At 37.1% G+C, this 15,732-nt stretch overlaps 1 long non-coding RNA gene and 1 other non-coding gene across 2 annotated transcripts; one reads left to right on the forward strand and one right to left on the reverse strand.

Moving 5' to 3' along the window:
* Positions 1–646: 646 nt before the first annotated feature.
* Positions 647–752, reverse strand: LOC121968944. Its single transcript, XR_006108452.1, has one exon. It is a non-coding gene; the product is annotated as a small nucleolar RNA R71 (small nucleolar RNA).
* A 9,672-nt stretch (positions 753–10,424) lies between these two features.
* LOC121968433 lies at positions 10,425–11,520 on the forward strand. The gene is made up of 3 exons (XR_006108140.1): positions 10,425–10,461; positions 10,662–10,718; positions 11,420–11,520. It is a non-coding gene; the product is annotated as an uncharacterized LOC121968433 (long non-coding RNA).
* The last annotated feature ends 4,212 nt before the right edge of the window (positions 11,521–15,732 follow it).

Here is a 15,732-nt window from a genome sequence, read left to right on the forward strand (position 1 = left end):
ATATTGCATAGTTGTAACTAATCATTAGATTTCTGTTTTTACTTTCTTGTATAACTTTTACTTCTTGTTAATTCTTTTTGTACAAATTCAATTCTGCATTTTTGATTCTTTTATTTTTCTTTTTCTGTTGAATTGTCATTTGCTATCTTGTTCTTGTGTATGCGAAGATCTAACTTTGCAGGGGAATTCTTTCCTTTTGACACTGAGATTGACAGAACTTTCCATAAAAGAAGAATTCTGCAAAGGCAAATTGAAGAACAGGAACATTTGAACATGGCGAATAGACCACTCAAGGATTATGCAACACCTTATGCAAGAGGTTTTCGATCTAGTATTTCAAGACCTTTAGTGGAAGCTAATAACTTTGAGATCAAACCCGTAATTATATCTATGGTGCAGCAGAACCAATTTGGTGGAGGACCTCATAAAGACCCCAATCAACACTTAGAGGTCTTTTATGAAATATGTGGTACCATGAAAATGAATGGAGTTCCTTCAGAAGCAGTTAGATTATTATTATTTGGGTTTTCTTTAAGAGATAGGGCAAAGCAATGGCTGAATTCTTTGGCCCCTAATAGCATCACCACTTGGGAGCAGTGTGAGCAACAGTTTCTTGATAAATTTTATCCACCAAGCAAAATAGCTCATATGAGGAATTTAATTGCAAGCTTCAAGCAAACTGACTCAGAATCTCTTTTTGAAGCATGAGATAGATATAATAGTATGCTCAGACAATGCCCACATCATGGGTTGGAAAGATGGTTAGTGTTGCACACTTTTTATAATGGTATCAACTATCATACCAAAGTGTCCCTTGATTCAGCTGCTGGAGGGGCACTTATGAATAAAAGTTTAGATGAAGCTGAAGAAATTATTGAAAGTGTAGCACCAAATCATCATCAATGGGCAAATGAAAGAAGTGGTGGCTATTCTTCTGTAAACCCAGCAATTAAAGCATCAGGGAAGTTTGATGTAGATGCAGTCACTCTTTTGTCTGCAAAATTGGACGCTCTTACAAAGAAATTTGAGAACATGGGGACTAGTGCTAATATGGTCATTGCTATTAGTACATCTTGTGAAGTATGTGGGAGTTCAGAGCACTCAAATGACTCATGTCCATTGGGAGCTATCACTGCACAAATCAATCAACTGGAATAATGTGATGCAATCATGAGTTACAATCAAAGGAAGAACAACCAATACTCAAATAATTATAACCCTGGATGGAAGAGCCATCCCAATTTTTCTTACAGAAATAATCAAGATCAAGGACCATCTATGGGGGCAAGTCCAAATTTTCAAGCTGGGCAACAAAATTTTCAACATCTATCTTCTCAAGGCTTACCAAAGTCAAATATTGAAAAGATGCTTGAAGAAATTGTCTCAAGTCAGAATGAAATGAAGCAAGATTTAGCAAAGCTCATTCAGAGAATGGATAATTCTGAAAAGCATCAAAAGATCCAGGATAGTCAAATTGCCCAACTAGCTTCCTCATCATCCAGAGCACCAGGACAACTTCCAGGAAAACCTGATGTGAATCCTATGGAGCATTGCAATAGAATTGAGCTTAGGAGCGGACGGACCATGGGAGACTCCCAAGTGACTGCTCCAAAAGGGGTACAGAAAGAAGAAGAGCTCTCTCCTCTTATACCAAATCAGATTCAAGCTAATGAGGAGAGTACCATTGAGGTTGAAGAGACTCTTCCACTGAACCATCAGAGTAAAGCTGTCCCTTTTCCTCAGAGACTTACAATGCTCAAGAAAGATGAAGAATTTGACAAGGTTTTAGAAAAAGTTAAGGAAATTTGTGTAGAGGTACCTCTTATTGATGCTAATCTTCAAATGCCTAGATTTGCCAAATTCCTGAAGGATCTCATGTCAAACAAGAGAAGAAGAGGAGAGGTTGAGACCATTGCGCTTAGTGAGGAATGTAGTGCTATTTTGGAGAAGAACACTTCCCCAAAACTAAAGGACCCAGGGAGCTTTTATATTCCTTGCAACATAGGAAAAGAATTTTTTGAAAAAGCTTTTTGTGATTTGGGGGCAAGTGTTAGCCTCATTCCCTATTTAATTTGTAATAAATTAGGTCTCAAAAACATTAAACTTACTACTATGGCACTTCAACTTGCCGATCATTCCTGCAGGTACCCTTTGAGTATTATAGAAGATGTGTCAGTAGAGGTGGATGGGAATGTTATTCCCACAGATTTTGTCGTGTTGAACATGGAAGAGGACCCCAGGATTCCTATCATATTAGGAAGACCTTTCCTTGCTACAGCTGGAGCTATAATTGATGTCAAAAATCATAAGCTTTCTTTGGTAATTGGTAAGGAAAGGTTGGAATATGATTTATCTAATATCTCTAACCATGTCTCGTCTCTTTTAAATGCTTGTAGCAGGACAAGCATTTATAAACTTGAGGAATGGAATTTCCATCCTCATGGAAGGCCACCAAACGAAGGAGACAATGTGGTGGAAGATGTTGGGAGAAGATCTCCCAACAAAAATGAAAAGTATATCTGTCCTCCAAGGGCGAGGAAAAGAAGTGAATGATCAAGTTTGGTCGAGCTAAAGACCTTAAACAAGCACTTCTTGGGAGGCAACCCAAGGGTTCTTTTAGTTAGTTTTGATTTGTATTTTAATTTCTTTTAGTTTGATGCATTCTTTTGATTTTGTTTTCAGGTTAGGTGCAAAACAGAGCCCGGCCGTGTGCTATACACGGCCAGGCAAAGGTTGCAGAGAAGGGAAGTGCTTGGGCTGTGTCATCCAGACACGGCCGTGTAGGATCTCCCGAGGAGAAAAAGGTCTAGGCCGTGTCTCAAACACGGCCGTGTAAAGAATCTAGAGAAGAAAGATGGAGAGGCCGTGTCCCAGACACGGCCGTGCGAAGAATCCAGAGAAGGAAGAGGGGGAGGCCGTGTGGATCTGCACGGCCCGTGTAGGAGAGTTATTAAAGTCTTCTTTCTACCTTACACGGCCAGATCTTGGCCGTGTTCCGCACACCCCCAACTCTCCAAAACATATCTTTCTCTCCCAATCTCTTAAAAACTCCTCTCTAATCTCTCAAGATCTCTTAGATCCGGATTCTCCTCCTCTCTAAGACTTGGACTTTTTGTTCTCCTAACCTAAGATCTTTGCTCTTTGAAGTTTTGTTCTTTGAGTTCCATTTTTCCAACCCTAGATAATTCTTCCCCTATCTAAACTCATCAAGATGTCCAATATTTTGAAGAAACTTCGCAAAGGAGGTGGTGGATCCAGTGGAGACAAAGAGAAGGAGCCATCAAGGGACAAATGAAAACAACCAGTGAAGGGCAAAGGCAAAAGGACTTCACGCAACGAAGGTAATGACAATGAATTCATTATTGTGTTTAGAAATGATGATCAAGTAACTAGATTTACAATTCTTGTCAATAGAAAGATAGTGTGTACTAGATATATGGACCCAACTGTTCTTGATATGCTTGGAATTAGGGAAGATGTAGATTTGATGATTGGGTTTTTGGATTGGAGTGATATTATGTACACACATTTGCCTACATATCCTCGTCTTGTTTTGGAATTTTTAAGTTCATTGGATGTCCATTTTACTAATGAAGATGATTATTTTGGAAAAATCTCATTTAGACTAATGAATCAAGAATTTCTATGGGCATTTAGTGACTTTAATTCTTGTTTTGGATTAACCACCGGTAGCCCTCATAGGTTTGATCCAAGGTTTAATTGGAATCATTTTTGGAATGCAATAACTGGGTTAGATCAACCTTATGAGCCTTCAAGAGCTAAGGCCTCCCATATGCAAAACCCCATCTTTAGGTATCTACATAGAGTCATGGGTAAAACTATTTTTGGTAGGAGAGAGAGTGATGGGGTGGTTAAAAAGATAGAGCTTTATGCTTTATGGGCTATGCTTTATAAGGTTGAATTTGATTCTGGTTTTCATTTTGTTCAAACCTTATTAAGATCTGCTAGGGCATCATCGGGATCAATTGTTTTTGGTAGTTTGATTACCCGAATAGCTTATAATTTAAATCTTGATGTTGATGGGTTGAAAATAATTCATGGTAATGACATGATTGACATTGATGCATGTCTTGCTATGAAAATGATCGTTCGGGATGAGAACGGTTTCGCGTTTCCTAGGAGGAGTGGTTCTCCTTTACCCCTTCCTTTTCCTGAACGAACTACTATTCATAACCCGGCTAATTGGGTAATTTCTGAGTTAGATTTTGAGGATAACCCTTCTATACCTGGAGACACTGAGCCACATCATGAGCCCTCGTCATATGGACACCCGCAGCCTTCTAGTTTTATGGAGCCCGCTAGGCATTCTTTTGCATATGGCACGGGATCTTCTAGGTTTGATTTTTTAGATTTTCGTACGTCTCTAGAATCACTTCATGAGAAGCAAGATTCCCAACGAAAAATGTTGGAGGGGCGCTTCTCTTTATCTGATGATCAATTTAGGGAGGTACAAAATCATTTTCAGTTTACAAGGAATTTTCAAGGTCAAGTGGCTGAGTTTGTGCAGGATTATGATACTGATCAGGCTAGGATGAGAGATTTTATGCAGAGCATGATGCTTACTAGCCAACAAGTAGATGCTTTTTCAGATTTTCGTACGTCTCTAGAATCACTTCATGAGAAGCAAGATTCCCAACGAAAAATGTTGGAGGGGCGCTTCTCTTTATCTGATGATCAGTTTAGGGAGGTACAAAATCATTTTCAATTTACAAGGAATTTTCAAGGTCAAGTGGCTGAGTTTGTGCAGGATTATGATACTGATCAGGCTAGGATGAGAGATTTTATGCAGAGCATGATGCTTACTAGCCAACAAGTAGATGCTTTATATGAGTATCATAGATCCTTGGGTGAGATTCCAGGTTTTCCTAGTTTTCCTATTGGCCAACCACGTCGTAGACCTCCTTTCCCTCGTCCACCTCCTCCACCATATTGATTTCATCGGGATGATGAAAAGTTTAAGTCTGGGGGGGTGTCATGTACTGTTTAGTTTGGTTTTCAGTTTTTAGTTTTTGTTAGTTTTTCATGTTGGTTCATATTTTCATTGCTTGTTGCTTTATTTTGCTTATTTTTGAAATAATCATGGCAAAAAAAAAAAATCTTTGAGAACATCAAATCTTCACTTATATGCTTTCTTGGATTCAAGTGAAATGTTAGCACGATTATTGTCTTGATTCATGATGTTCGAATGATGCTAGTAGTAAACTTTGTGTAGTTCTTTTTTCTATCTTGGGAAGCATTAATAAGCTAAGAATCTTATGGTGATGAGTTTTAGTTTTGGTTCAACCTTAAGGAGTTTATCTTCACTACACTTGTGCTTGATGCTTGAATAGTTGATGTCATTGAAATAGTCATGATTCATCTTGTTTGCTTAGTACTTGGTTTCCATGGTGATTTCTCAACTTTCATTTTGGTTACTGGATGAGGCTCAAATCATTAAAGCTCATTTGGAAAAACAAAATATCCCAACATGTGTGCTAAAAGTACATTTGTGAATAAGTTTTGCACAATGCAAACACTTATAAAAAAATAAAAAAATAAAAAAATAAGGGATATAAAAAACAATTGTCATGAGTGGAATCTAGCAAGTCACCCATTTGAGACCGAGTTAGGTTACTGGGGAAATGACTGCTTAGCTTCCCTTGAGATTGAGCACACCTTTGAGACCTTGGGTTAGTTGAGAAATATGAACCAAGTGAATGGTGAGTAAGTGTCTATCACTGGTTACTTGTCTTTCACTGGAAACACTAGGAATTCAAATTTGATGACGACTTGACTAGGACATGGATTGAAACTTGAAGGGTGTTGAGTTACTTTTACACTGTGCACAAGATTCTTATGCTTGAACCATACTTTACTTGTTTCCATGATCACGCTTGTTAATGAAACTTTTTGATAGAGTTAGGAAAGTGCACTAGATTTTATGAATGTGTTGTAGAACATATGAATTTAGACTGCAGCATTTTGCTTGAGGACAAGCAAAGGTTTAAGTCTGGGGGTGTGATGTGCGTAGATTATATACTCTTTTATGCATGTTTTTACGCATATTTACATACTTTGAGCATGCTTGATCTATGCATTTTTATATTTCCAGCTTTCCTTTTAGCATATTTACTCTTTTGGTTCGGAGATCTGCTTTTTGTGCATTTTCTGTACACAGGAGTCGAAATTGGTGAAGATTATGCGTCCTCAGACAAGCTTGGAAGTAATTGAAGGGAGAGAGCATCAGGCCGTGTACCACACACGGTCGTGTAGTTTTAACAGGAAGGGAAGAGGACATGGCCGTGTGAATCTCAAACGGTCGTGTCTTGATTTGAAGAAATTAGAGCAGATGCCTTACATGGCCGTGTAGATCTACATGGCCGTGTGAGGTTTCCAGAGGCCAAGCAGGTGGTGGTCGTGTGCACCACACGGCCGTGTAGCATTTCCAGAGAACAGAAGGGTCCTGGCCGTGTGAGTCACACGGCCGTGCAGCTTTGGCAGAGAAGGAACTGGACATGGCCGTGTGAATCTCACACGGCCGTGTCATGGGGCCGTGTGGCGCCCGATTTCCTCCTCTATTTAAACCCTCCTTCATGAATTGAAAGGGGATCTCTCCCCCTTTGGGAGAAGGCAAGATTTGGTGGTTTCCTCCCATTCTTGGGAGGATTTCAGGGCGATTCGAGGGGAGTTCTTGACGATTTCGACTCCGGAGCGAGGATTGGATCCGAAGATGAGGCTTTTTCGTAGATAAGTTTTCTCTTTTCCCCTTTTCTTGGTTTCTTGGATTGGGGATTTAAGAAATGCTTGTAATCTTTATTTCTTCGGGTATTCTTCCTTGATTCATGGAGTAGATCTTATATTCTAGGATTAAGGGAGTATTTGTATGATGGATTGATGTAATCTCTTGTGGATTTGCCAATTTCTTGTTTCAATGACATTGTCTTACTTGTATCAATTAGATCTTGAATGATTAATGGTGATTTGTGCTTAATTCTCATTCTTGATTGATTGTTTGGATTTCTTGTGGACTTTGTAAAGATAAACTCTCACTCGATCATCCGAGGGATCCACGTGACAGGTGTAAGCCCGTGTAAGGACGTTTGAGAGATAATCTTGAAGAGGAAATAGGAATATTCAAGAGAGTAGGATGGATCTTGTGATTAGTTTCTTGTATCTTGATAGATTAATAAGTTGTGGGCTTCTATGTTGATATCCGAGGTAGGCATAGTAATAGGTGTGCTTCTGTGTAAGGACAACGTAGGTTCACGTCTAATTGATCATATTTAGATACATTTCTCAGTCCTTAGCCGGTTATCTATTGCAAGAGGGAACCGGCAACTTTCTACTAGTGTTTGGCAATTGAGGGATAAGAATTGGTGAATCATTTACATTCAAGAAATCTTACAAAGAAACCAAAATTCCTAGAATCTCCCTTTATCATAACCCAAAACACTAAACTCTTGTTTGTTGATCTTTAATATTAGATTTGTTTACCTTCACTTTGCATTTGAAACAATTGGATAGTTGTTTAGCTAATTCGCATTGAGACATTTCTAGTGCTTATTCCAGTCCCTGTGGATACGATAATCTTTTATATTACTTGCGACATTTCCGTACACTTGCGGAGCGTAACATAAACCCTGCAGGTGGACCTAGTCCAACATGACAATAAAGTTGAGTGGTACAACTCTTGGAGCTAGATATTAATTAAATGAGTTGTCAGTAACTCACTTAATTAGTGGGCATTCGTAATCTTAAACACAGGGAGACTAACACACTCATGATAAGGAGGAGCCCATAATGTAATTTTGGATTGGTGCGGTAGTGCGGTAATAACTCTCTAGTGGAATGAGTTATTATCGATGAACTTGAGTTGTGTGTTCGGGGCGAGCACGGGATACTCAAGCTCATCGGAAGGCCAAAACCAATTTCTCCTCTAGGTCCCTGTTGTAGCCTCAATAAAGCCTCAAGTCCATCCAAAGAAAAGCCTATCTTGGTGTCCAAGAAGGGGCCGGGTCAATGCTTGGTGACCAAGCAATGGCCGGCCACATATTCTCTAGAAATGGTCGGCCCTTGCCTTGGGGAAGGGGGCCGGCCGCAATATTTAAATTATGAAGGTTGTTTTTGAATTTTTAAATTTCCTCAGATATTTACAATTTGTAAAAAGAGAGATTTTAAAAATTTATAAAATTTTCCTAATTTAAATTAGGCCACAAGGTTTTAAAAGAGAGTTGTAAAATTTATAAAACTTTCTTTTAAAATGAAATATTATTAGAGATGTATTAAATTTTAAAACTTGGTTTTAAATTTTAAAACTTTCCTTTTAATATCCACATTAGAAAAAAAGAGAGAGTTTGTAAAATTTTATTAGAAGTTTTCTTCTTTTAAAATTTTATAAATTTTTTTTTCTTTTTCTTTCTTTCCCTTTTAATAAGTGGCCAGCCACCTTGCTTGGTGCCCAAGCAAGGGGCCGGTCAAATAATTAAACATCAACAAATAGTTGTTTAATTAATTAATCAATCTAGGATTGATTAATTAAAAGGAAAGAAAAAGAAAAAAAAAAGAAATAGGAATGAGTCTAATTTTTTATAAAACTTTTTCCATAATTTTCCGTTGGGAAACTAATATAAAAAGGGGGGAAGGGTAGGCCTTGAAGAATATAACAATTGATATTGTGTTGTTGGAGATCATCAAGTGGTCGGCCCCTCTCCCTCTCTTCCCTTTGCTCTCTTTTGCTCCTTTGTGGTGGTAGTGGGTGAATTCTAGAGAAGGAGGAGAAGCTTTCCGGGTGGTGTTCGTCTTGGAGGATCGTCGCTCACACGACGTCCAAGAGGAGGCGAGGGATACGGCAGAAGATCTCGAGGTTTTTTGCATACAAGAGGTATAACTAGTATTTAATTTCCGCATCATACTAATTAATTTTTCTTTGTATAAATACCAAATACAATAGGCATTCGATTCTTGTTTTACGAATTTAATTTTGATGTTGTGTTCTTTTTCTTTTTTCCTTGTGATTTGATTGTTCCTTTTGGTTAACCTAGAGTTATATAAGGAAATTAAATATTAACTTTCCTTAAAAGGCTTTGTCTAGTCGGTGGTGGTTGCTCCCATATCCAAGAAGGCCAAGTGCCTCGTCATGCAGTACTGGAAGCCAATTTTGGAAACTATATTTAATTGAATTTATAACCTAGGTGATTTGGATCAAACGTGTTAAGTTCCGCAGGAGATCCAAATCTAAACCTAAAAGAACATATAAGTTAAACTTGGAATCAAACGTGCTAAGTTCCGCAGGAGATACAAGTTTAACTTAAAAGAACACATGGTAGCTAGGAAAGGTTCAGATTACGTACAAAATTTTTGTACAGTGGAGCCATTGGGTTTTCCGAGTAGCAACCAACAACATCAAGATATTACTGATGTGTGATCGTTCTATATACCATGTCGTGTTTGTTCTTAACCCTCGATTGTTGGATTGGAGCATATGCTTGTTCTTTGCGTGTGTCTTATTTTCTGCTGATGTTGTATTATGGGATATTGTCAGATGTCCATCCCACGTACTCCTAGAGCTACATACCCAACTGCTGTTGAGGTATTCAAGCACCTGCTTGATGCATTTATCTAGAAATCCATTCTGATTTTCCCTGAATTCAATTGTGTCTGGATGATAGTTCCAAAGAGACTGACAGAATTCCAACACCTAAAGTGATAATTGATCAAGACTCAAACCCAAATGCAACTATCGTCGAGGTAGCCTTTGGAGCACTACTTGACACTGTATACTCGAAATCTCTGACTCCCTTCATGTTTTTCTTACAATGTTTCTTTTTTGTTTCTAGAGTAGCAAACATTTTTTTAGCTTTGATTTTTTGTTTATAATTATATACTTTATATATGTAAAATGGTAGATATTGGCGTTAGATCTATTTTAATCTTTAGTTGATATTTCTTCGTAACGAATTAGTTCGGTTGCAGGTCTTTAATCCGGTTCCCTGGATTGTTCCACATATCCTATGATTCAAGCTTTAAACAATGGAGTTTGTTGAGAAATTTGACCTCTTCCCAGACTTGAAACTGCTAATGTAGAACTGGCCAGTCCATATTTCATTCCTGGACTGTAATGATTTTCTTTGTTGGACTATGGGGTGGGTTAGTGTCGCTTGTTAATGAATAATCTGATGATTTATTTATCCAATGTGACTTAATTATTTCTCCTTGATACAATTATAAATGCTTTAATTTGTTAGAGACGATGGGAAATAATTTATCTGATCAGTATGTCATTCGGAATTCAGTTTTTGATTGAGCAGATTTTTCTTGTAAGTTATATAGAAAAAATATTCGTAGAGGTTTCTATTGTATCTTTTCATAAGCTTCTGGAAATTTATGAAATATTACTCAAGTTATAGAAGGACTCCTCTAGTTAGATGCATTAACTGTTTGTTCTATTAACAAGGAATAGAGGTAAATGCTTATATTCCCTTCTTTTGTCTTTCTAATTGTTAAAAGTTCACAATGAGTTCACATTGTTAAGACATTAGCTTTTGCAGTCCAATGTTTGTTTAGTGTTCTTTTTTTCCTTATGAAAATAATATTTGGAATTTCTTGCAGTTTATCATTGTGAGTTAATAACTATATTTATAAGTTTTTAAATAAAATTTCAGGTTAGGGTGCTTTGCGAAAAAGCTAAGGAGGTTTTAATGGAAGAAAGCAATGTTCAGGTAGACATTACTTCTTTTAAGTTATTCAATCTAGTTAAGGCCCTTGTTAAAGTATAATGTTGTTGAATTTCCTTGAAGTTGTTCACTCGCATGCTGGCCATGATCATTCTCTAATAAAATTAGAAAGGAATGTAAACAATACAAACCTCAACTGATGTCTCATAAGTTCTTATAAAACTTCATTGGTTGTAGGCGTAGAAGCTTACTATAGATCTGTATTATTGAAGTTCAGGATATTTGCTTGTATTACAAGATATATACTTCATGTAAATATGAAATAAAAAATATAGATGCAACATAAGACAAAAACTGAGAAATGGAAGTTATACTGAGTACTACAAACCACAGTTTATCATATTATAGTTGATTCTCTAGTAAAGTTTCACATTTTGAACTCGTTTATTTTGATTGTTTTGTTTCTTTTGAGAGCCATCAGTAATGCTCATGTATGGAACCACAGTTTATCATATTATAGTTGTTTCTTTTTACAAGCTTTATTTCTGTAGTTTGAAGAAACATTGTATTTCTGCAACAACAGTGCTTTCTGTAGTTTGAAGAAAATTTGCATTTCTTCAATCCTTCTTTCTTTCTGCAAGCATTTCATTTCTGAGTAATGAGTTTTGGTTCATTTATAGAAAATAGCTAGTAGAAGTAATTTTTTGGTTCAAACTATTGACTGTAATTTTTTGTTTATATTTCAGGCCAACTGTTCAATCTGTTCAAAGCTCACAAAGATCCTAGACAAAATCCAATTGCTCACAAGATTATTTTGTGCTCTTTTGTTTTATTTGTGAATATCACTATCTACTTTAAAACAGAATTAGTGTTAATTTTGATATTTACTAGCTTCTCATGTAATTAAATAATAATATTACTTCAATGTCAGAATTCTATTATTTTGGTATGAGTTTGAAATCATTAACTGAGTTGATTATATGTAAAATTCGAATCTAAACATGGTAAAAGAAAAATAATAGTTTCATAAATATAAAAATAATGATTTTTAAATAATTTTTTTAAATATTTTTTCTTTTAAACGACAACGCTTTTAAAGCGTTGCAAAAGCGTTGTCTTTTCTACCAAAAACAACACTTTAAATGCGTTGCAAAAATGTTGTCTTTACATAAACAGACAACGCTTTTAAAGCATTGCAAAAGCGTTGTCTTCGCTACAAATGACAACGCTTTAAAAGCATTGTCGTTGAGCAGACTTTTAACAACAATGCCTTTAACAACGCTTTTTCATGCACAAAGACAACGCTTTAAAAGCGTTGTCTATTAGCTTTTTTCTTGTAGAGAATGAAATACTGAAATAAACTGTACTCACCTGCGAGGCTTGGGAAAATGACTGTGGACATACACAGACAAAGATAGTCAGAGCAAATAAGCATGTATCCTGTATGTATGTCAATCATATGCAGTCACCCAAGTGCAGCATCCAATATGCAACAATCACAATAAATGCAATCTGTGCATATGATGCAATATGACATGACCACCCCTGACGCCAGTCACCCATCTCACACACAATGGTGAGACCGAGTGGGTAGGGCTGTGACACCGTGCACTCTGCCGTCACTACCCCTGAAGAGTGACCGAGTGGACGGGATGCTGTCGGAGTACACCTATCCTCCTACCTCAAATCAGAGTGAGGGAGCATAACACTCTCATCTCCCGATACGTAGTGACGGGGAGGGACCCTGTAACGACCTAATTTTCCTCATTAGGAGTTTTAAAAGTTCTTAAAAATATTGGAAATGCCATAGAAATATTCTAGGGATTTTTAGAAATTTTTAGAGTATTTTTATGTAATTTTTGGAGTTAGTTTGGTATTTTTACCAAGAGGAAGAAGTTAAAAAAAAAGAATATGTTGAAGTCGGGGTTTGAACCCAAGATCTCGGACCCGGATCCGAGTCTTAACCGAAATCAGACAACCAGCTGATCCACGGTTGTTTTGTTATAATTTAAGGGAATTAAATATAGTTAAGCGATATTAAGAAACGAAATAAAATTACCGTTTAAAAAGGAGCCGAGGGCGGCTCGAACCCGAGACCTTCGGTAATCCGACTTTCCAGTGGACCAAGCGAGCACACTGATGTTTCATGAACAAATCAATCACGAATTGGTCTTAAGCCATAACCCTAGGTTATAAAAGGATAGGTAAGAGAGGGGTTAAGTTATTTTCTTTTCTCTCTTTTCCTCTTCTCCTCTCTCGCGTCGGCGACTCCTCTCGGGCGAAAAACGCAGCCGAGCTTTAGGGCGTCTCCGGTGGCCGGCCAAAGGCTCATTCAAAGGCTTCTTCATCTCCTTGCGTTCCTCTCGTCGAGGAGGAGCCGTGAGCACAAGGAGGGACCGAAAGCTCGAGTTCTCCGAAGCCCTAGAATTGTTCTCGCCGGCTGTAAGTCCAAGGAACCGATGTAAGTTGCTTCTCACCTGCATTAGGATAGCTCCGAGGTTTAATTCTTGATCCTCTCCTTGTTCCCGAAGCTTTGCATGAATTCCCTTGCATTCTCAGTTTTCGGATCATACTGTATAGTTTTCCTTTGCATAATCTATTTTGTGCTTGTTGCCGTGTGCTTCTAAGAAAGGGAATAGGGTTTTGTTGTTTAGCTTGTGCTTAATTGCTTTGGACCTTGTTTCCTTTTTGTTACTGCTTGTTCCGAATCACGCCCTGAAGATGATAGAATTTGGGGCCTTGGATGCTTTCTGTCGTGGTCTTCTTGAGGGAAAGGAAGAAGAAAACACTTTGTTTTAGTTAGGGTTTGTTTGTTTGTTTGTTGGTTGTTTGTTTAGCATAAGATAGGCAGAAGTGATTTTCTTTTCTTATGTGTGCTTGCTGCCGTGGATTTTAAAAGAGAACATGAAATTTTGAAGTGCTACCGTGAGTTTCAAGGGAACAGAGAATGGAAGATTTGCAAGCCCTGATTCAAGATGTTTTTGTTGGTCTTAACATTTAAAAAGTGTTGAACAGATTAGGATGTAGAATCAATCTGTTGATGCTCAGTGTTATAGAATGGTTATGGATGCTTAGTGGATTGGTCTTGAAGTTTAATGTATTGTTATTTCTTGTGTGTTTTTCCTCATGCTTTGGCTGCTGTAAAGAATTGTTTAGATGGGCAAGAATAGTTATAATTCCGGGATTTTAGAAAGGTTTGGATGAAATTGGTTTGATGTAAGTTTGGGTTCTATATTTAGGAAGATAACTCCTGTACCGATTATTGAGGTTAGTTTAGTCTAAAGGTGAGAAGTATGTGAGTGATTTAGTTATGCAAGTAATAAGTTCAGAATAGAAGTTTAGTTTAGAAGATGAGAAAAGAGATTTACATGTTGATCAATGTAGATTTTATAAAGTATTAATATGCAGATTTTAGTTAAGCTTAAGATGCAGATTTTTGATAGGCTTAGTATGCAGATCTTAGATAAGCTTAGTATGCAGATTTTGTTAAGCTAGTATGCAGATTTCTGTTAAGCTATTATGCAGATTTTTATTAAGCCAGTATGTAGTTTTCTGTTAAGCATTAGTGCAGATTTTTAATAAGTATTGTATGTGCAGATTTCTTTTGTATTCTATGCATGATTATGTGTTACATAGTTAGTTTTATTCATAGATGCATACGAAAGATACCCTAACAGTATTTTGGGTTTAAGAAAAGTATAAGAAAGATAAAGAAAAGTATAAGAAAGATAAAGAAAAGTATAAGAAAGATAAAGAAAAGAAAGAAAAGGCCAAGGCCTTAAGTAGATCCCAAAGTCAAGACTTTAGGGATTTTTGGCACACAAGGTGCCTATTAAAATGCCAAGACATTTAAAGAATAAAGAAAAGTATAAGAAAGATAAAGAAAAGAAAGAAAAGGCCAAGGCCTTAAGTAGATCCCAAAGTCAAGACTTTAGGGATTTTTGGCACACAAGGTGCCTATTAAAATGCCAAGGCATTTAAAGAAGAAGTAATTAAGATTATAAGTATTTTACTTTTAAGAAGAGGCTAGTACCCGACTTCCGAGTTTGTCGTTAAACAAATCTAGGTGTCCAATTCCGAGGTCTTGGCCCTGGTAGACCGAGGTCTGCTCTTTTAGGATTGGTGGCTCGCTACCCCAACCTATCAGGGAACGCGCATAAGTTGGTACTATGCCTGGGCCTAAGAAGAAGTTGATTATTATTTTGAAGTATTATAAGTATAAGTTTTTGAACAAGTAAAACGAGTTTTACATAAACATAAAGTATTAAAGATTAAGTTTAGAACAAATGAAATAAGTTTCATATAGTTCTAAAAATCAGAAAGTTTAGTTCTTTATTCTACCATGTTTATCTAGTAGATGAGTAGTTTTTCATGTTTACCTATTAGATGAGCAGCATGATTAGCTATTAGAATTACATGAGTAGATTCCTAGCTTTTCTTTGCTATCAGTTTGACATGAGCAGTTATGTTTATGCTTTATTTTCTTTTAGAGCATATAGTTTCTAGTTCTTTCTGTATACATGCATATTCGTGTTTTTGTGAGTTAGATAGCGCTTACTAAGCAAATTTTGCTTATAGACTACACTTCCTCTTACTGCAGATACAGGAAAGGAAAAGATATAGAAAGGAAGGCGACAAGGAGGTGTTCGAAGGATGTGTGATGCCAGGACTATGGAAGCCTTGGGACTAGGAAAGAAGTTTTAATTTTTATTTCCGCATTTTAGTTATTGTAAACATTTGAGTTCAGCTTAGTAAGTAGATATTTGTGTGTTTGATACTTATTTAACTGTGCGGGTGTTTGATAAATGTTACAGTCGCCTGTGGCTGTGTATATTATGTTATGTATTAATGATTATAGTCACCGGTATAGGGGAGACTCCGCCGAAATTTTTCGGTAGGGATTCCTCGTGGTTTCGATCACACCGGTTAAATAGAGTTAGTAGTTAAGTAACGGTCATCCTTAGAGAGTAGCATAGTATATATAGTAAGAAGGGTGGTCGTTACAGACCTCGGCGTGCTACCCCGCTGCATCGTGCTACCCATGAGCACCCCGACAGTG

This window comes from Zingiber officinale, chromosome 3B, assembly GCF_018446385.1.
Source record: "Zingiber officinale cultivar Zhangliang chromosome 3B, Zo_v1.1, whole genome shotgun sequence".
Lineage (NCBI taxonomy): Eukaryota > Viridiplantae > Streptophyta > Magnoliopsida > Zingiberales > Zingiberaceae > Zingiber > Zingiber officinale.